The sequence below is a fragment of the Gopherus evgoodei genome, chromosome 13, assembly GCF_007399415.2.
Source record: "Gopherus evgoodei ecotype Sinaloan lineage chromosome 13, rGopEvg1_v1.p, whole genome shotgun sequence".
NCBI classification, from domain to species: domain Eukaryota; kingdom Metazoa; phylum Chordata; order Testudines; family Testudinidae; genus Gopherus; species Gopherus evgoodei.
This window is the reverse complement of record NC_044334.1, coordinates 20,964,164-20,986,694: the sequence shown is the minus strand read 5'-3', so window position 1 is coordinate 20,986,694 and position 22,531 is coordinate 20,964,164. Positions and strand designations below refer to the sequence as shown.

The 22,531-nt window shown below is 42.3% G+C and overlaps 1 protein-coding gene across 3 annotated transcripts in view; it reads left to right on the top strand.

The window, feature by feature from the left end:
* Nucleotides 1-4,103: 4,103 nt before the first annotated feature.
* The window catches only part of SPECC1L (sperm antigen with calponin homology and coiled-coil domains 1 like), a 107,146-nt gene continuing 88,718 nt past the window's right edge, over nucleotides 4,104-22,531 (top strand). For all 3 annotated transcript variants that reach the window (XR_004003036.1, XM_030583523.1, XM_030583522.1), the window contains exon 1: nucleotides 4,104-4,258. The gene's annotated coding sequence lies outside the window, so the exon portion shown is untranslated. The remainder of the gene's footprint in view (nucleotides 4,259-22,531) is intronic.

Here is a 22,531-nt window from a genome sequence, read left to right as displayed (position 1 = left end):
CAAGCAACATTAAAGACCAGCACAAAATCCAGCACTGGCATCAAAGCCATCTTCAACATCACTGGCATCAATGCTGGCACCAACATTTCTGGAATCAAAGTATCTTCAAATACAGAGATTCCAGAGGGATCTCAGTTTCATCCCATAAGGACAGACGCCATAAAGCTTCCGGAGATAAATCCCACATGCCCCATTTTGGTCAAGGGTTGAGGGAAAGCAGCATATGATGTAGCCCACAACTCTACCCACCAATCCCAGCTACAATGACCCATGATCGGAAGTCACTGCTCACTTTGGAGGATAAGCCCATGAGAACGAAGTCCATCGTCTGAGCTGAGACATTTATCGACTCTAATACCAAGAGTCTCATATACTTTGGCACAGGCCTATGACAGTGGTCTACTCCTCACCATTACCAGGGCATACATTCTCCTCGTCTCCCAGTTAGAACTCTCTCCTCTGAGGTCAGTTATTGACACTATGAATGTACCTCCCAGGTTACCCTACAGGACTCAGCTGCCTCCAGTCTGTAAGGAAAAGCAGTGGACTGGCCAATACCCAACAAGAGAGCTGTATTCTTTTGGCATGCCACAATGTACCTATTGGCGGTACAGGGGTCCACTATCGCAGGCATTGAGATGCCAGTCTCAACCACACTCAAGAGGAGACGTCACTCCCCATTACATTCCTACACCAGACTACCAGGAAGAGCCAGATACAGGGACAGATCCAAAGCACTTTTTGTTTTCGTCACCTGATGAAGCAGTATCCCCAGCATTTGATACCAGCACCAGACATCAGCATGTTCCAGAAGTTCCTTGTGAGGACTGATTGGAGATAGAGATGTTAGTCATATCTGAGAAATCACACAAGCTATTTGTTGTCTTGTGAGCTTCTGATCCAGCCAGGATCATCTTCCCCATAAATGAGGGATTACTTGACTTCACTAAGGCCCTATGGTATACACTGACCATGCTAACTTCCACTGCAAAGTGAGTCAAGAAGAAGTACCAAGTACCTCCCTGGGAGTCTGAATACGTCTACATCCACCACAACCTAAGCTACTTCATATCAGCGATATACTAAAAGTTGAATATGAGTAAGGCAAGGGTCTGAGAAGCCTCAACCTTTCTGGACTGTACTACTCAGCTTCCCTACAACTGCATGCGGCTAACTGCCTTCCTAACATAAGACAGAGTAACACGTACCTTGTGCAGATCCTGTAGCCAAGAGGAGCCTAAAGATATAACTAAAGAAGGTCAAGTGGTGGCTATGGATGCCTCCAAAACTAAGGCTACGTCTATGGCCACTGTGATAACAATGTGCCAGGCATCACAGCTACAGGCAGTGGGTATTCAGAGAAACATACAGGCCATGATTGAGGGTTTACTGCTTCAGGGCTCAGAGCTGCTCAGAAAGAGAACAGATGATACTCTGTACTCCCCAAAGGACTCAAATACCACACTCCATTCTCTGGGTAGTTCCTCATTTGAAAGAAGAAAGGAGTTCTACACCTACAGCTGAGGTAACTAAACAAATACATATACCCTCTCAGATTCAGGATGGTGATACTTGCCTCCGTCAGTCCATTTCTTCAAACGCAAGGCTAGTTTGTAGCTTTTAACTTGCAGAATGCATACGTCCATATAGCTATCCATCTGGCCCAGAGGAAATACCTAAGATTCACAGGGAGGCCCAACCATTACCAATACAGAGTTCTGCCTCTCATGCCACTGAGATTATTCACCAAATGCCTGGCAGTGCACTTAAGGAAGCAGGGAATCTGTGTACCCATCTCACCTGGATGACTAGCTGATCAGAGGCAGGTCCCAATAAGAGACTGCAACAGCCTTAGAATAAGTCCTTTCCCTGTTCTCTCAACTAGTATTCACTGTGAACTATGAAAAATCGTCATTCATGCCATTGCAGACAATAGAGTTCATAGGACTATGATTAACTCCCAATCAGCAAGGACCTGCCACCTAGGAGAGTGGTTCCAGTCTCTCCAGCACTGGCAAACAACCTAAGATCAAATCCCATATTCAGTCTTCATGAAGAAGAAAGAATGGTTACTTGTTCTTCAGTAACTTTTTGATTCTTTGAGGTGTTGTATAGTGTGCGCAGCATATCCCGTGACTTGCCCACCCTTCATCCCTGTTTTTTGGAGGCCTCAGCAACACTGGCTTTGAATGGCAAGGGCACTGAGAAGGGGTCACACATGATCCACCCTGTCTCCTTGTACGGTGCATAAGGAGTTATATTATGCATGCGCAGCCCAGCTAACACCGCTTTCAAAAAAACTCCAATCTTGCATCCATGAGGTGCACAAGCACCTCAGTAGGATCCAGACTGCCTATGACATCTCAAAGAATAGTAGTTACTGTAGAATAAGTACCCATTCTTTTCTGACCAAGGATTATCACTTTATAGTCATTCTTTCATATAGTAATTCTAAGCTTTAGAATCAGCAGCCATTATAGTGATTAATTTTTTAGGGGGGAGAGATAGCTCAGTGGTTTGAGCATTGGCCTACTAAACCCAGGGTTGTCCGTTTAATCCTTGAGGGGGCCATTTAGGGATCTGGGGCAAAATCTGGTTGGGGATTGGTCCTGCTTTGAGTAGGGAGTTGGACTAGACAACCTCCTAAGGTCCCTTCCAACTCTGATCTTCTATGATTCTAAAATGTAATCCTTAGTGGCATTTGAAGTGACTACACTGAAAGATGCAAGAAAATGACAATAAATGTGAATGACAAATACTTTACTAAAGTGTAATGGCAGTGATGTTTTACTGAGATAATCATTGCCAGTTTTTTAAATCCATGTCCAAAATTAAAGCAAATTTATTTTCATTTTAATATAAAATGACCTTTTTGTAGAACATGATAGTGACTCAAAGTAAAGCTGGCAGAACTACTAATAGTACTTTACTAAGCTAAAGATAAGGAATCTTGATTGGAAGTATTGGATCTCACCAATACCAACCAGAGAACATTTTTATGCCTGTGGATAGACCTCTTGAGATTGCAACTAGGGTACCATTTATGATGGTGTTTCTTGTGATTTGGATACTTGGTACTGACACCTCCTCATCAATTATTGGGAGTGGACTACATCCACTCTGAATTGGCCATGTCAACACTGGTTCTCCACTTGTAAGGTAACTCCTTCTCTTCATGTATACTGCTTGCATTTGTAATTTTCACTCCATACATCTGAAGAAGTGCGTTATTAACCCACAAAAGCTTATGACCAAATAAATGTGTTAGTCTCTAAGATGCCACCAGACTCCTTGTTTCTGTAGATACATACTTACACAACTACCCGATACTTGACTCCATCCAGACTAGCACTATTTTTTTTCCCATTCAAACTAAACATCCCCATGGATTACACCCTATAACCCTGCTCCTACTGAGCCCATTGCCAGTAGGTAAAGGGCTGTAGGCCAGCAAGGTTGTCAAGAACACATCAACTTTTCCTTTCTCCTTCCTAGCAGGTGATGCTGATGACAGTTCAGCTGCTACTGGAGGTGGCACTGAAACCATTTCAAGGCATCTCGGCGTGGGCTGAAGTGACGAGATAGGTACCAATTACCGCCTACTGCCTGACATGGATTTTTCACCCTTGGTATCGGGTCACCCTAGAAGAGAGCTGGCAGAGCAGGACGGGTCTTAGGCCCCAGTCCCTGTCTCCCACTGGCTGAGGGAGCTGAGGAGACGGGGGCAGCCCCCTCATCACCCAGACCAGGGGCAGATGGTCGTTTCCCGGTGCGATTGGCTCAAGGACCCCGGCTTGACCAGAGCAGTTGCCAAAACCGTTCTGCCATGTGTGGCAGCGGGTCCCCAACGCAGCCGGGGTCCGAGCACAGGGGGGACGAGGCCAAACCGGTTCGAGGTCCTCGCTCGCCGGGCATCAGTAGGTGGGAGGCGCCAACACCCCGGCTCCGTCAGTGGGCCTGGCTCCGCCCCTCACCGTGGATCACAGAAACAGGCGGCGCGCGCCAACATTCCAACTGCTCCTCGCCCGGCCCAGGGAGACCCGCCGCCGCGCACGCGCTTTCCTAACGCGCGTGCTGCGTATCTGGTCTGGGCCCCGCCCCTTCAGGCTCGGCGCTTGCGCAGTTAGTGGCCTGGTGAGGGCAGGGGGGGGAGTGACGATCGCCGTGACCACCCCTCCCTCCCCTCGCTGCTGTCGGTCTCGGAGCCGCTTCCCCGAGCCCGGAGTGTGACGAAGCGAGAGTGGAGCGGCGCTGCCCGGTAAGGACCGAGCCTGGGAGCCAGCCGCTTCCTGGAGGGGGCCCGCGCCGTGCCGTGCCGCCGCCACAGGCCCTGCCAGGCCCCGGGCCACTGACCCGTTCTCTGTCCGCCCGCTGCGCTGGGGCTCAGCAACTCGCCCCTGCCTAGGGGCCTCTCCGTGACTCTCGCCCGGCCGCCTCCAACCTGCGCTCCGCTGCGGGCCCCCCGGCCGCCCCCATCTTTGTCTCCTCGCTCCAGCATGTCCCCCCCCCTGGGTCTGCGCCCAGCCCTCCCCCTAGGGCCGCCTTCCGCCGCCGCGCTGACAGGCGCCAGCCAGGGCTAAACCTGCCGCTGCCGCTTCTAGAGTTCCCGTCCTGCCGGCCCCAGCACCCCCTGGCCCGCCCTAGCCGCGCTGCCCAGCAAACGGGCCGTGCCTGGCTGTCATCCTCGCCTGGCCCGGCAGACACGCGGCGAGCGCTCGCTGGGGCCGAGGGTGTCCCCGCTGCTCGGGACAAGCATTCTGCACCGGCTGGGGCGTAAATAAACCGTGCACCGACTCTTGAGCCCGGATAGCACGTAGTAAAGCCGGGTTAGCTAACTGGGATAGTGCTTGTGTACACTGTCATGCCAGTCAAGGTAGTGAACTCTCCCCTTCCACTCTGTTCCCTCCTCCTTCCACCTCAACTCTCTCTGGCTGCCCTCGCCATTTCCTTGCTCCTGCCACCCATCTCTTGTTACTTTCTTTCCTCGAGATCTTTCCTTGTCCCCTTACTCCTTTTCCCTTATCTTCTCCCTCCTGTCCTTACTGCTGTCCCTTGTACCCCCCATGTCCAGGTAGGACTCCTTTCCTTTCCATCTTCCTCTGGCCTCTTCTGTATAGCTGTTCCCAGGGGACCTGCTGCCTAACAGCCTGTGGCTCTAGAATACTTAACTCACAGTGTTAAAAAAAGACATTAAATAAACAAAGGTTCCTTAGTTATTAATGAAACCAAATCGACATACCCCATTGACTACTTGTGACTTGATGGAAATAGTTATTACGGTTCTATATAAATATTTTAATTAAGCAGCACTGTTTCCCTCATGTGGTTTTTTTCCCCCCAAAGAGGCAAAGTTAGCTGAATATGTTTCCAAGAAGAGCAGTATGTCCTAATTCTACCCTATTTGTAGTGGGATTACTGTGTAATGAAGTGAAATTATCACTACCAGAACAATAATTTGTGTGTGTGGCGACCTTTGCATATTTTTGCAGATGGGGATTCCTAAACTTTTCATGCTGGCTGGGTAACGAATACAGAGAGCAGCCTTACACACACAAATGGCAAAGAATGTACACTCTAAAGCTCAGGCTCAGTGTATTCTCTACTCCCCCCCACATTATCAGAGAAGAAATCAAGGTGGTGAGGATTCAGCACCTGCTAAGCACACTGTACCAAACTCCCTTCTCCTTACCAAAAAGCCTGAAACAGATTGTGGATGAAGTATTCTATCTATGCTGGTGGTTGAAATAATTGGCACCTTCAGAGAGAACCTTTCTTCTAGAATGGTACTAGTTATATTGTGAAGTGGTTTTACAGTGTGAATATTGTTTGGACTGAGCCCAGGAGCCACCCTCTTTCCCAGAGGGGGAAAAAGGCTAACGTAGTGCCCATCTTAAAAAAGGGAAGGAGGATCCAGGGAACTACAGGCCTCACCTCAGTCAACCTCGCCTCAGTCCCTGGAAAAATCATGGAGCAGTCCTCAAGGAATCAATTTGAAGCACTTTGAGGAGAGGAAAGTCATCAGGAACATTCAGCATTGATTCACCAAGGGCAAGTCATGCTTAACTAACCTAATTGCCTTCTATGATGAGATAACTGGCTCTGTGGATGAGGGGAAAGCAGTGGACGTATTATTCCTTGACTTTAGCAAAGCTTTTGATATGGTTTCCCACAGTATTCTTGCTGGCAAGTTAAAGAAGCATGGGCTGGAGGAATGGACTATAAGGTGAATAGAAAGCTGGCTAGATCATCGGGCTCAAGGGGTGGCGATCAATGGCTCCATGTCTAGTTGGCAGCCAGTATCAAGCAGAATGCCCCAAGGGTCTGTCCTGGGGCCAGTGTTGTTCAATATCTTCATTAATGATCTGGAGGCTGGTGTGGATTGCATCCTCAGCAAGTTTTGATGGATAACAGAGTGGATACGTACAGACATATTAGAGGATTGGGCCAAAAAAATCTGATGAGGTTCAACAAGGACAAGTGCAGAGTCCTGCACTTAGGTTGAAAGAATCCCATGCACTGCTACAGACTAGGGACAGAGTGACTACAGTTCTACAGAAAAGGGCCTAGAGGTTATAGTGGACGAGAAGCTGGATACAAGTCAACAGTGTGCCCTTGTCACGAAGGCTAACAGCATTTTGGGCTGTGTAAGTAGGAGCATTGCCAGCAGATCGAGGGACGTGATCATTCCCCTCTATTTCGCAGTGCTGAGGCCTCATCTGGAGTACTGTGTTCAGTTTTGGGCTCCACAGTACAAGAAGGATGTGGAAAAATTGGAAAGAGTCTAGTGGAGGGCAACAAAAATGATTAGGGTGCTAGAGCACATTACTTCTGAGGAGAGGCTGAGGGAACTGGCATTATTTAGTCTGCAGAATAAAAGAATGAGGGGGGATTTGAGAGCTGCTTTCAACTATCTGAAAGGGGGTTCCAAAGAGGATGGATCTAGACTGTTCTCAGTGGTAGCAGATGGCAGAACAAGGAGTAATGGTCTCAAGCTGCAGTGTGGGAGGTTTAGGTTGGATATTAGGAAAAAAAAAATTCACTAAGAGAGTGGTGAAGCACTGGAATGGGTTACCTAGGGAGGTGGTGATGGAATCTCCTTTCTTAGAGGTTTTTAAAGTCAGGCTTGACAAAGCCCTGCTGGGATGATTTAGTTGGGGATTGGTCCTGCTTTGAGCAGGGGGTTGGACTAGATGACCTCTTGAGTTCCCTTCCAACCCTAGTATTCTGTGATTGTTCTACAGGTACAAAGGTCCTGTCTACATTAGGGCTCTTGAACATTTTTCTCCCCACTGTTGGTAAGACCAGTATCTTCAGCAAAGTAAACAACTTTGGGAGACATAGTATAGATTGGCTATTGCTGGCGTTAACATGATGTTGATTATAAAATAGTCATGAAAGTGGCTTCCCCGCCCTTGCTTGGGTTTTTGTTTTTTGTTTTTTTTAGCCTTAGCAACATAAAGAGTATCAAGTCTTGTCATCCTTGATTTTGTTGGAGGCCCTTTGAGGTGTCTTAGGGATATTTGTGAATACCATAGATGTTGTATCTCTAACAAAGTTTTCCTTTTTTCCAAAAAATGAATTATTGTGGTAAATAGATGTTAATAGAAAAACCGAAACCAGTTTTAAGTTGTTTGCCTAAGAATCCCTTTCCTATTCAGTTTTTACTCTCTTGGCTCTTGTAATATCACCATTTTCTTATTTCTCCAGTTGCTAGAGTCAGCAGCCTGGGATTTGAATTTTGTGTGTAAAATAGAGTTGCATTGGGGTGCATTATATTAAGTGAATGGTTTGGGAATTATTATGAGACACGATTGCATACAGCCTCTTGGGGGAAGAGGTACAAAAGATGTGAGATCTGGGGGTTTAGAGGATTATATTTAACAATTTGCCACACAAGAATGGACTTTGGAACAAAAAATGTGGTGGTTTTCCTGGGGAGTATCTAGGGAGAGGTGAATAGAAATTCCCCAATTCTGGTTATGCAAAAACCCAGCCTTTTGAAACAAATGCCCCGAGAAAAGGGTTTTTGCTGATTACCTGTTACCAAAAGCTAAGATCAAAGGCCCAAGTGGTGTAAAGAAATGCCTGTCCTTCCCGTCCTGTGTTCTGGTTTTGAATCTGAGACTGTATGAACTTGTAACAATGGGGGAAAAAAAGTGTGTGTTTTGAAGGGCTGAAACCTACCAGAGCCAGTGGTTGCTGTTTGGGTGACCCCTGGTATGTATGTCTAAGGTTCTTTTATTGTTTTTAATGGTTCTCTGTAATGCATTAAGAATAAATGTACTTGCTTATAAAGAGCTGTGTGATAACTTATATGTGAGGGTCATGATGCTGTTAGCCTTTGGAAAGAAAGTAAAAGTGTAGATGCTGGCCAGTTTAGGCAGTCTGGCTTGCTGGGAACATCACAGTGTAGGCAGGGAACTGGGCAGACTGGAAATACCCAGGTCCGGAGGGAACGAAACATGGGTCTCTAGCCAAGAGAGGTGATAGCTGGAGAGCCAGAGACCCAGAATGGGTGCCCTTGAGGGTACATGGAGGGGGAATATAGGTTCAGTTACCGTGAACTGTGATGGATTTTTCATGGATTGCGTTTTGTGTTGTATGGTGCTATTCTTGTAATCTGGAATTTATCCCTACCACTCCGGTGTGAAATAGCCCAAATTTTGTAATCTTCCTGGCATTTTGTAAAAGACATCTTTTTGATAGGGTTTGAGGAGAGTTCTGAAGGGTGTGCTTCCCATAATGATGAAGGGTTGGAAATTAGTTTGTGTGTGCGCCTGGCAGGCCAAGTTCCTGTTGAAATGATTATTGTAGTGCTTCTGGAATTTCACTGTATTGTATAATAAATGTGTTAGGGCACCTAGAGCATTCAATAGGTCTCTGTTACCTTTTTTAAGTGTAAATAAATAATAGTAGTTGTAGGTGACCTGCTTTTTTGGCTGCTTTGTTTTCAAAAGGAGTTTTCTGGTTGCTTTTTACTTTTTAAAGCAAGGAATCCTCTACTAGACTTCTGTTTAGAAATACTGTTCTTTATTCGGCCTCTTGTTTGTACCTTTGGATTCTAACTAGCAAATATTGGCTCTAATCCTACAAATGCTTAAGCAAGTGTGTAACATTACTAATGTGAGTAAACCCATATGCTTCAATGGGAAAAAAATCATGTGAATAATGTTAAGCAAGTGCTTCAGTGTTTTTGTTTTTGATTACCATAAAGATTTAATCTTTTTTAGTAATATACTTATAATGAAGAAGAAAAAGATAATTGGCTGTAGAGATTGAATGAGTTTGAAGCTATGATTACGGTATAGTCACAAGGAAAGTGTACTTATTCTGCTTTGATGGACTAATTTAAACTAAAATTACTTGAGAATTCACCATTGGGAGTACTTATTATTTAATACAACTTGCAGGTGGTGGCTGGCTGCTGCATCTGAGCAGATACTGCAAATAATGTGGCGTCTAAACTTTTTACATGGACGCAATTACATTCCTCTTCATAAGTAAGAAGACAATTGCATTAAGCATATTTATTCTCCTATGTGGTAACAATAATTACTTTGATTTTTATCTTTGTACCTAATGTCGGAATGCCTCAGGCTCTCTTAATGTTGGTAATTTGCAAGAAGTATGTTCCAGATAAACCACAGAGCAAACTACCCAGAAATTAAACTGGGAAAGAAATGTTGTATGTGTGTAAATTACAGGATCAAATCCTAGGATTGCTCACTGCATAGAAAACAGGGAAGATTCTAGGATGAGGCACTTCTAACATCTTGTTAGGTGCTGTAAAGTAATCAAATCTTTTAGGAAGAATATTTAGGTGAGGCACACCCATGTTCCTTACATACATTATCTTCTAAACTTGGCTTCATTGCTAAGACTTAGACAAAATTTACATCTGTTTTCATACTGAATGTATGTCAATTTTGCAATTCTTCTTGCATCTTTTTGCAAAATTGCAGTGAAACTAGTGGACATCCTGACACAAATTGGTGAATATGTGTGCATATAAATCAGCATGCACTCTTTTACTGTCCATTCCCTAGAGTTGAAATGCTTGATTGTCATATTTTGCTACATTCACATTTTTTATCGTGTTAAAAAAACCTAGACATCTGAATAACTGTCAGAGGGTAAGTAGCCATGTTAGTCTGTATCCACAAAAACGAGTCTATTGTTAGTCTTTAAGGTGCTACCAGTTCCTCATTGTTTTTCTGAATAACTGTGTATCTTGAAAACAGTTGAAATGGTTATTGGTAATTTTGTAGTTAAACATCAGTTATATGTTTAACTACAAAACATCAGTTATGTTAGTATAATTTTCTTTGTGTTCCCTTTTGTAATCTAAAAGTTTACTTGACTTCGATCATTGCTTGAACCAATGTTCATTACAAATGAACTAACACATTATGTAATCAATATAACACAGAAACTGATGGTCTCTTCATTAAACAATGAAAAGGAATGTATTTTTTCTTCCCTTTCTTCACTCTTGTACAGAGGAACTACTTTTTTGTCAGTGGAAAATAAACCTTTGGCTGCTTGAAAACAGTCTTGACAAACTTTTGGCCAAGAGTTTGAAGAAATTCTTCAAACTCTTTGTTTAAATGAGTAGCAAGTTTCATTCTTAATTAAAAGCAGACATTGGTGTTGACACATGGGATATTCTTTAAAAACTGTTATATGAAATTTTCTCAGTATTTTGGGGTGGAACGGGAGAGAGTCTTCAGTATATTTTTCTGTACAAAGGACAACGCTAAAACTTTGGCGATCTTAAAATTAACAAGCGTTAACTGAAATAGAAACGCCTGGAAAAATGATCCAGTAAAGTCTGATGTTTTTAGGGTTAGAGGTTAACTGGTTTTACTTTTTCTTGCATTACTAAGTTCCAGTAATCCTTTTTCAGCAAGCAGTCCCTGAAGTTTGACTGCAATTCTTTAACTATGTATCCATTAGGCAGGAGAATTCTCTTGCCTTTTGTTCTTACCCTGTCAGCAGCACTCCCTTGCTCATTAGATATGGCTTTGCTTTTCCTAAACAAATATCCCTCTGTTTCTGTAATTCCCTACTTGTTGGACATCATGAAGTCATATGGTAAATATTGTCATTATATGGAGGGATTTGTTAGTGGAGTCCCTCAAGTTTTCTTTGGGAAAGCCCATGTGGTATGTTCTATTTTATAGGCATCATGGTCATGCTGTATTGCCACAAATTGATCAGAACAAGTTTGGTTGCCTGCTCCGACACTCTTCGCTGTGATTCGAAGATGAAAAAAATGAGTTCACCTCTATTTCTCCCCCTACCCCAAAGAAAAAGCAAATAGAATTTTACAAAGCAGCTTTATGTCTTGGCTTGATATGAGTAGGTAAAGACTTTATTATGGATTCAGCTGTTGGAAGCTATACCATCAGATTCCCTTTGGACTCCCTCATCTTAATGATGATGTAGCACTTAGGCAAGATACATATGAGATGGGGTGCACCTCTAGAGTCTGTTATTCCTTCGCTCTTTTTGACAAGAATTAAGATATTTACAATTGGCTTAATTCTCTTATGTATACCTTCCACCGCTGCCCCATTCTCTTCTGCTTATCTAGTACAGAATTAGCAGGGATGATATTCTCAACTGTAAGGTCATCCTTTATCCTTTCCTGTGAGAAGGATGAGCCTCCTCTTGGGTTGAATAAAGTTTTAAAGGTGACCTTGCACTGATTCTTAGAGAAACTCATAGCAGAGATAAGAACAGAACCCTGTATTCTGCTGTAATAGTTTATATGTAATGATGGAATGCTTCATGTCTCATGTGATCATGCCTATGAGAAAAATTACTTCAAATATATGCTTAATTATACTAAATTTGGTCACTTAGGCCTACTCTCCTTTGTCCAGTGCTTTGAATTTTACAGATGCGATAGTATAAAATATTAGACCCATATTATAGAAAAGGGATTAGTCACTGAAAGGCTGACTGACTTGTCCTGTGGAATAGTGCATTAGGCCTCAGTCTGTAAGCCAAAAGACATGTTCTACTCCTCAGTCTGATGCTTATTACCTGTATACTCTTGGGAACCTCTTACCCCATTTATAAAGTGAGGATATTTTTATGAGCTGGATGAGCCTTGTTATTGGTTCTTAAAACCTTATTGAAGTTAAGTGTGAACTCGCCCTTCAATTAACTGTAAACATAAGCCCCACCTAGGACAAAAGGTGTGTGTGAACCTGCCTAGGAGCTGTTGGGCTGAGTATCGTTTTGGGTAGGTGTGTTTGGGAATGTGAGAGAACACACAGATACTGAGGTCATAGACAAGAACAGAGAGAGAGGCATAGGAAAAGAGACAAGGAAAAGCCAAGCAGAAGTATGGAAGACACTAGGCAGAATGATTTTTGGGTCTAATGTTGGCTAAAGGGGCTTGGGGGGGGCTGGTAATCTGAGAAACTGTTCTTGGTTCCATCTGCATTCAGAGACAGGTGACTTTTGAAATAGTCTTATATACAAGAAGTGTGCAAAGAAATACCTGGCTACCACCAATTTCTACACCTAACTGGAACATACACAGAGGCCCTGACTTTGACTAGCTGCTCAGGTCAAAATGGGGGTAACAATATTAATGCTTTACCAGGGTCCGGATATTAAATAGAAATATTTTATAGTTCTTAATAAATTAAGCAGTTACCTGCCCTCTATAGCTTGGAGGAGTATAGAACACCACACGGAATAGTACTGTACAAACATACTTCAGCATGTCCTGTGTCTATTTCCTTCCATACAATCTGGAGAAGGTGGGAGATTTTTATGATATATAAATGAAAATAGATTAGGTTGCAGGAAGAGCATGATTTTTATTTTTTTTTAATGAAAATGAGAAGCTATCCATAGAAAAGGAAAGTTCAGGCCTTGTTGGAGGATATTGTGTAGTAGTCTGAACATAAAGCTTGCAAAGCTAGGGGGTTCCAAAGAGGTTGGCTCTAGACTGTTCTCAGTGGTAGCAGATGACAGAACGAGGAGTAATGGTCTCCAGCTGCAGTGAGGGAGGTTTAGGTTGAATATTAGGAAAAAACTTTTTCACTAGGAGGGTGGTGAAGCACTGGAATGGGTTACCTAGGGAGGTGGTGGAATCGCCTTCCTTTTAGAGGTTTTTAAGGCCAGGCTTGACAAAGCCCTGGCTGGGATGATTTAGTTGGGGATTGGTCCTCTTTTGAGCAGGGGATTGGACTAGATCAGTGGTTCTCAAAGCTGGTCTGCCACTTGTTCAGGGAAAGCCCCTCGCGAACTAGGCTGTTTTTTTTACCTGCCACATCCACGGATTCGGCCGATCATGGCTCCTACTGGCTGCAGTTTGCCGTTACAGGCCAATGGGGGCTGCAGGAAGCAGCGCAGGGTGAGGGTAAACAAACCGGCCCAGCCCACTAAGGGCTTTCCCTGAACAAGTGGCGGACCAGCTTTGAGAACCACTGGACTAGATGACCTTCTGAGGTCCCTTCCAACCCTGATATTCTATGATTCTAAATATTTACTCTCAATGAATCAGTCAATAAAAATGTGATATATAGGGATGTAAACTAAGCCCAGAAAGGGTTTACTTGCATTCTCAAGTTAGACACAGCAAGCTCCAGGCTGTTTACTATGTAGATTTTTTTCAGACCAGGCTTTAAAATATGAAAGTCTGTTTGCCGTTTGTGAAGCATTCTGCAAGAATGAGGGTTTGCTTCTGTCATTTCATGAAACTTTTTTTCTCTCCAACTGTTGTGCAGTGCTCTGTGTGTCAGTTGCTGCTACTCCTAGAGTTTCATTGTACTGTGTTTATATAACTTGTAAAGTGTTTTATGAAGAAAGGTTCTATATATGTTTAAAATACATTTGCAGTATATTCCATAGGAACAGAATATGTTAGGCAGCTCTCCCCTTTCTCTCCAAGGAAACTCTTAGGCTAACGATAGTGATTAGTAATTACTAATTCTAAATTCCAGCAGTACTGGCATGAGTGTAGTTAAAACAAAGCAAGTTACTGGTGAGTAACCAGACAAGTCCTCTGTTATGGGCAGCTAGATTCCAGTGGCCTCGGTTAAGGATCATGTTCTTATGGAATCAGTAAAATAGTTCTAGAATATGGAATTAGCACACACTGTTGTCAGTTCTTTGCCAGCCAGCAATTCCAAAGTTCCAGAGACTATGGCCTCTTCTCTCTCTCTCTCTCTCTTTTTTTTTTTTTAAATGGAATTTCCTTTCACTTCCTTCTGCAGGGCAAGTTGGGAAGATGCTAGAGGAGGAGCTCAGTGGGTTTCTGTCAGCTCTGTAGGCAGCAGCAGGAGGGAGCAGGGAGCTCAGAGCTGGATTCGGTAACCAATCTTGAGCCCCCCTATAGTGTTCACCCTCCCTTCTTTGCCATCTTTTCTTTTGGGAGGGGAGACACAATGTGTGTGTTTCTCCCCTATTCCCCAGTCTACACACAAAATATACCTGCATGTCTGCATAGTGGTGGTGGCAGCAAAGAGTCCTGTGGCACCTTATAGACTAACAGACGTATTGGAGCATGAGCTTTCATGGGTGAATACCCACTTCGTTGGATGCATGTAGTGGAAATTTCCAGGGGCAGGTGTATATATGCAGGCTAGAGATAACAAGGTTAGTTCATCCTCCCTGATTGAACTAACCTCATTATCTCTAACCTGCCTCTTGCTTGCATATATATATCTGCCCCTGGAAATTTCCACTACATGCATCCGTTGAAGTGGATATTCACCCATGAAAGCTCATGCAGAAATTTCCACTACATGCATCCGACGAAGTGGGTATTCACCCACGAAAGCTCATGCTCCAATACGTCTGTTAGTCTATAACAGGGTAGGCAACCTATGGCACGGGCGCCAAAGGCGACACACAAGCTGATTTTCAGTGGCACTCATTCTGCCCAGGTCCTGGCCACTGGTCCGGGGGGCTCTGCATTTTAATTTAGCTTTAAATGAAGCTTCTTAAACATTTTAAAAACCTCATTTACTTTACATACAACAATAGTTTAGTTATATATTGTAGACTTATAGAAAGAGACCTTCTAAAAATGTTAAAATGTGTTACTGGCACGCAAAACCTTAAATTAGAGTGAATAAATGAAGACTCGGCACACCACTTCTGAAAGGTTGCTGCCCCTGGTCTATAAGGTGCCACAGGACCCTTTGCTGCTTTTTCAGATCCAGACTAACACGGCTACCCCTCCGATAGTGGTGGTGATTTACTAATGCACCTTGCTAGACCTATTTCTGTCCCTTCCCCAATTCTGGGATGGGAGGAGATCTTCCCATTCCCTCCAGACTGCTCCAGGTTTTGGGATAGGGGATGGCACAGGTGGTCCGTCTACCTGATAACTCTGTCACCTCTCCCTTGTCGCCTCTCTGCATCAGATTCGTTTTTTGGCACAGGTGGTCCTTTTACATTGGTCTTAGGGCTGCTAAAGCATGTTTAGGCAGCCATTGCTGCTCGTGCTGGCTTTGCCCCTGCTGCTGATATAGGAGTCTACCGGGGAGGCGAGGGGGGTTTCAGACTGGAGAAAGGAGAGGATCAGGTATAGCGCCCTTAAATACAGAAATAAAATTTCTTAAAAGGTAAATAAAATTTGTTAAAAGGTAAATACTGGCCACTTATTCTGACCATTACTTTTGTGAGGAATTATGTCAATAATCGAAAATCACACTGTAAAGGACACTATCAGCTTGAAGTGTAGTCATTTTAAAAAACGAATTAAAGTTTTTATTCTAAGTCCAGCACCTTCCCTTGAGTTATCCTGCCAGTTTTTGTGGTCTTACAATTGCATATTTTTATCTTTTTAAAAATGCTTCTCTTTCCGTTTTGCTGTGTAAAACACTCATACCTGCAGGGGGAACTGACAGCTGGAAAGTGGGGACAATGACTATACACGCATTGCAGTAAGCAATCAAATGAGCAAAAGTGGGAGTGGGGAGGAGGGGAAGGAGTGTACTTTTCTCTCTCCTGGTTACCTGATGCTCAGCAGCACTCATCTTAGGCGTTACTTGTAACAATAGAAAGAAAAAACATTTTCAGAGTGTAAATTTTAGGTTGATCATGTCCTTTTATTAAATTAACAACTTCTGTAGCTAAAGCAGGCCAATCAGTCATTGGTCAGATGTGGGTTAACATGCTAGAACTGGAACTCTTTTCTGCCCCCAGTGCTATTAACCCAGAAAACCCAGTCTTCAGAGTAATCGTTGATTAATTTTCCATGAAAATGCAGCCTAAGGCTCTTGCTGAGGACTACATTTTCTGTTGTCTGTGTAATACTTTTATGACCTCAAATGGAGCTGTAACTGATCTACTGAAACTGTGTGTATTATTTCAACTGCTGGCCCATTTTTTGCTAGTTTGAATATAACTTTTAAATCTACCAATGGGATATGGAAAACAGTAACATTAAACAGAGCCTTGTTTTGCTGTTGGTAGGACAGAAACCTTAAAGGAGAAACATTCTGCACTTTACATTTCTTTCTTCTTCCATTTTCTTCAGTGTTTCTTGTTCATGTGGGTTTTTGACCGTTAAACTTTATTGTTTCAGTTTGTATAATAGTGGTCTTATATATCAAATACACCTACAAATAGGTATGCTAGTATTGCTAACATAGGAAATCCTATATAATTGTACTGTGGACTGTATTCTAAGTCACTAGTGTAGCACTTTTGAGTAATAATTATTCCTTAGTTCCATTAACTCACTTGAATTTTTTTCCCCATCTCTAGTTTTAATTCCTGCAAGAAATGGCTTTGTTAGCGTTCCCTGTCAAATTTTCTTGGAAAATCCATTCAGAAACACAAGGAAACCTTCTGTAATAGTTTCTACTGGTGCACTTCCTATCTACAAAGGCAGTTATTTGGTATCCTTGTGTGAGCATTCTGTATTTTGAAATTCAGTTTCCAGAAAAATTAGCTGAACTTTTTAACAGCAGAGTTTGAGTTAACTAGAAGCAGTCACTGTTTTTTCTCCACAGGGGCTTGAAATACCTGCTAGTTAAATTATAATACCATCTTAAAAACAAGAATGAATTATTCTGTTTTATTAAAAGATAGAACACAGTTCATCATAAGTTAGGCAGTCCTTTTGTGAATGTTTCTATCACTTGTCTGGAATGCTAAGTATTAGCAGCCGTTAAACATTGCTCACAGCGACATAGGGCTTAAATTTTCTCCAAACAAGGAGTAAGGAAATCAGGGTGCATAGCGTCTAGTTTTTGCCCAGTGATTATTCCACAATTTATAGAGAAATGTACTTTTTCGTTTGTGCCCCCAAATAAGTAGGAATTCAGACACTTCTCCTTAATTTGTATTTTCTGAAGTCCTGGTTTTCCCCGTACAAAACTCATTAAAAAGAAACACTGTGACTTGTAGGGAGCTCAGAAATGATGAGCGTTTCTTCCTTCCCTGTCTCTCTATCTAGAGGCAAGGTTCAAAGTACTTGTGGAGCTCATGGACTGAAAGTTTAAACTACATCTGCTACAACACTAAGAGCTGGAATTCATTGCATCTGTGTGTAGTGCAGGCAGTCCTTGACTTTCCTACATTCGACTTATGACGAACGGCACTTGTGATGTTTCTGAATTGACCCCTGATTCGACTTGGTTTAGACTTTCCAATACTTGGTCCCGAAGTGGAGGTGGTGCAGTTCCGAGTTACGATGTTTTGATTTACAACACAATTTTCAGGAAGTAATTATGTCGTAAGTCAGAGGACTGCCCGTATATCAGTTCACTGGCAAGCCTATAGTTTGCCCAGAAATTCCTGTCTATGCTCCTACATGGGGAGTTTCAGCAGAATGTGGCTCTCTATTGTGAAGGGGGCTGCAAAACCTCCTGTGCCTAGACTTCCTTCCCCCACCTCAGTGGCCTTCTGTGTCTGCTCAGTTGGCCACAATTTGTCCTTAATTATTTATTTTGAAATTTTACACTGCTAGAGGTGAATGGCATTTGGGGCAGGGAATGTGTGGATGTGAATATGAAATGACAATTACTCCTGGGAGAGTGCTGCGCCAGTGCATATGTGCAGAATGCCTGTCCGCTGCAGATTTCTTTTCTTCCCCACAGAAAAATTACTTTCTGATGAGGAAACAAAGGGAAGCCACAAGAGCAGTCACATGCCCCTCCCCAGCAGCGTGGGTAAGTTGTTTCAGGCACCTGAAGCAACTGGCAGATAGGTAAATCACAGCTGGGTGGCCGGGGCTTGGAATGGCCCAGCCAGGGCTGAGTCAGATCCACTGGGAGCCAGGGCCAGGTCAGATCAATCCCTTGTCCCTCCCTGCCAACCTCCACCCCTTGACTGAGATCACTCCCCACCGACCTCCAGCCCCCTGCATCCGGACCTCCCCTTGCCGATTCCCATCCTCATGCATTTGAACCCCCACTGCTACATCCAGGCCACCCCTGCCCAGCCTTCCGCACTCAAACTCCCATCCCAACGAGCCCTACCCCCATGCACCTGGACCACCCAATGAGCACCTTGCCCCCCTCACCCTACTGAACCTCAACCAGCTATACCTGGACCCTCATACCACCAAGCCCCACACCCACAGCACCCGGACCCACCCCTGCTGAGTGAGTTTCCCCCACACCCAGACCGCCCCGCACCCACTCAACCCTAACCACCTTCATCTGGATCCCCTGCAGATTCCCATTGCCTCTGTGCATCCAAATAGTCCTGGACTCTGCAATGAGCTGCCTGCACCCAGATTTCCCCACATAAAACCCTCTTAGCCCACACCTGGATCCTCCCCACGCTTAGCCCTGTCACACTTGGTTCCTGCCAGGCTGAGCCTGCCTGCCCATACCTGGTGTGCCTGCTGCAGAGAGGCAGGGCCCTGGGGTGTTTCTGGGGCAGGCCTGGCCCTTGCACTCAAGTGCAGACTTACTGCTGAGTCTGTTTCGGGGGAGGGCAGGGAGTTGCAGGGTGATCTCCCACCTCTGTGCAGCCAGTGGCCTGTGCTCCCCATTGCCATGCTGGAGCTGCCACATTTATTTATTGACAAAATTTGCAGAATTTTAATTTTTTTTGGCACAGATTTTTTTTTGGGTAGGGGGCGCAGAATTTCCTCAAGAGTCGACAGTATAGTGGGGCCAGCACCCTTAATGGCTTGGGAAGCTCTGTGACCCTTTCTTTTGGTAGGTGTTTATAATCTGTTTCTTCCTGAACTTTTCATAAAATACTGTTAATATACTCACTGAAATTTGGGTGGTCTCTCTTTTTTTTTCTGCTGTAATTCATGGAATTCTCATGAAAAGACCACTCTACCTTGTCTTAATGGTTCTTATGTAGCTAGAACTATTGTTCAGTAACTTCTTTAGGCTACATATTTTTTCATTTCATACATAGATGATGTGATATTTTGTTCACTAGGCAAGGAATGTCTCCGGCACTTTTTTCCAAGGTTCTCCTATAATGGCATGATTGACATGAGTAATTTTATTTAATAGAATGGATGAGATATAAATTACGACAGCAAAACCAAGAATTGTTGAAATAAACCACTTGTTAAGCTATAAGTAACATATGTTTAGTATTCATAGGGAAAGATGCCCTCCCCTACTCCTCATTTATAGATTTCTGGAATGGAACATTTAATTGATGTCCAAACAGTAACTCTGAAAGAATCTCACACTGTTGGCAGCCTTACCATATCAGTTTGTAGTACAGAGTTGTGCCTTCTTATTGGACAAAGCATTTTAAAAATGTTTCTCGGTTTTATTTGCAGCTGATATAAAAAGTGTAGGACTACCTGCATCTGTCTCCACTAGAATGGTGCGAACAGAATATTGCACAGTATTGGTTTTAGTTTTCTGTGGTATGTGCTCTGTTGAAAGAGAAAAGTCTGGGAAAGGGTACAGGTTAGAATGAATGTTCACATTCTGCTTATTGTGACTTATTCTTTCCCTCTCTTGCTAACACTAACTTATTTGATGTGATTATTTTTGGCTTGGTTTAGTTCTTCTTTTTGTTGTGATTTATGCCCTAGTTCTTAATTCATTGTGTGGTGTTAACAACTCTCTCTTAGTGCAACATTAACAAACAGATAAAAATCTCATCCTATGATGTCACTTTGGATTTAGCTATATAGCTCTTGCTCTCTCTCTCAGAGCATTTTTTCATTTATTGCTAAATCCACACTGGATTCTGATTAAATAAATTTTATTCTGATGAATAAAAAATGGGTAAGTAGACATTTTTATTTTCAGTTCCCTTCATGAGAAGGGGATGTGGCAAGTTTTGATCCTTAAAAGATAATAGCAGAGTGCCTACAGGTGCTTTTCATAGTACTCTCTGAAACTTGTTAGTATTGAATTCCTACTTGAGTGCAGTCTTTGGATACTTATAGCATCATAACTGTCTTTCTATTATAAAATGTTTTGGAAGGATTTTTAACTGCCATTTTTAAACAGTAGTGTTGCACTGAATCTTAGTATTTGAGGTTATTGCTTAAAAATGAATTTATGTAAATGTTGTCTATCTCTCAATTCAAATCTAAAGTGAGTAAAAATAATTTCAGGTGCTTGTTTTAAGTATTTTTCTTTTTTTATGTTGAAAAGGATTCTGTGCTTATCCAATTACATTTTTATCTACATGTAATTTTTATCAACATAAAATGTTTTGAAACAGTTTTCATTAATACTCAGTTATAGTAATAACCAGTGGCCCCAACTAGGACTGGGACACCATTGTGCCATACACTGTATGATTATAGAAGCAGGCAGGATTCCTGATCTGAAGGGTGTAATTTTTTGAGTCCCATCTGAAGGTATTTATTTATATTGGATAAGTTCTCTCTTCAAATACTGTAGAAATATTAGTTGCATTACCTTGGTCATGTAGTTGCTATTCTTGGAGTATATACTAGTAATTTTTTTAATGAAAATTATAGCAATATGTTTTCTCTGAACTTCACTGTGAATAAGAACCATCTGACGTTGAACAGATACTTTATTTTGTTACATTTGCTCTCATAGGGCTAGATCCTTTGCTTATTGAAGTCAGTGACAGAGCTCCCATTAATTTAGTGCAGGATTAGACCATAATTCAAATTCAGAAAGTCTAAACTGCATCTTTCTGTGAAAATGTTTTGATAGCCTATATTCATATCTTTTTTTAGTCTAGTCTGGTAACTTTATTCACTGCAGTAAACCAGTTGCTCTAGTCTGTGTAATTATACACAAATGGTAAAATACAGAAAGATGTAAATTTCAAAGGGGCATTGGCTACAGAAAGATACCCATCGTTTGGGATGGGAATAGTAACACATTTTGAATAAGTATTCAAACTTTAAATTAATTTAATTTTAAAAAAGACTTTAAATTAACCAGGGTTTTTTTAATAGATTAGCAGACCCTTAAGGCTCATCCTGTCAGTTTCCTTGTTTTTAAATTGTTCATTCCTCCTAACCATTCTTAGGAAAGGCTAATAACATGAAATTATATCTTTCAAATGCTCTTTGTTACCACCACAGAGAGTACTCTAGATTTCATTAGAGCAATGAGATATTGGCTCTATAAGGCGCTTGTCTTAAATCAAGACATAACTTGAATTTGCCTGCAACCTGTTTTACAGGTACACAGGCAAAGCTTGTATGCTTCAGAATAGTAAACAAAATTATAAGACGAGATCCTGTACTTCATCATAGTGCAAAAACTTGCTCAAGAAATAATTATCCTCACACCTTGATTTTTGCCTGTGCCATATTTTTCACAATTTAATAAAGCACAATCTTTTGTCATAAATGAAAGGATAAGAATATTCTCATCTTAACTACATATGCACATTCAATATTTGTCATATTTTAAATAGTTGCAAATTATTAGTTGATAAATGACACAAGTGTAGGTGTGGAACTTGATCTTAGCTCTGAGCATTTATTTAAAGGGTTGGGTTAATACAGTCTGAGGATTGGCAAGGTCTATATGTCTTGGTTAACTTTGACTGTTGATTCAGATTAGTTTCAGTCTCCACCTACAGATCAAACAGGGCACTTGTAGCAATTATAAATCACTGGTTTAAAATGTAAAGTTGGGAAGGTCCGTAGTATCTATAGGTTTTACTCTGAAATTATAATTTAAAAAAAAATCTATGTCCCTTGAATTCTTCTATCTTGTGCATATGCATTCTGAAAAGTCTTTCGTTGATTACATAATGCTGTATGTAAAACAGAGCAGAATTTGTTGCACAAGCGTGGTGGTAGTTGAAAGCTTTTTTGGCTTTCTGATCATTCAAAAATGACCAAACTAAAATGTTTGAATTCAGGGATGAGAAAAGAATCTTGCTGTAATCAGCCATACCAAATGGTTGACCAGGAGGAAGCTTTGGTTTATAAATAACCATTTAGTTGCAAATTCCTCTTACTTTCTATTTGCTGATTACATGTAATTGCCATGGGAATAGAAGTACAGTTCAGTCAGAATGGTCAGTTGTAGTAAATTTCAGTAGTTTAAAAATGAAAAATGCTGCTGCTAACAGTATCTACAGATTTGAATGCGTCCAAATAATACGTAAAGAT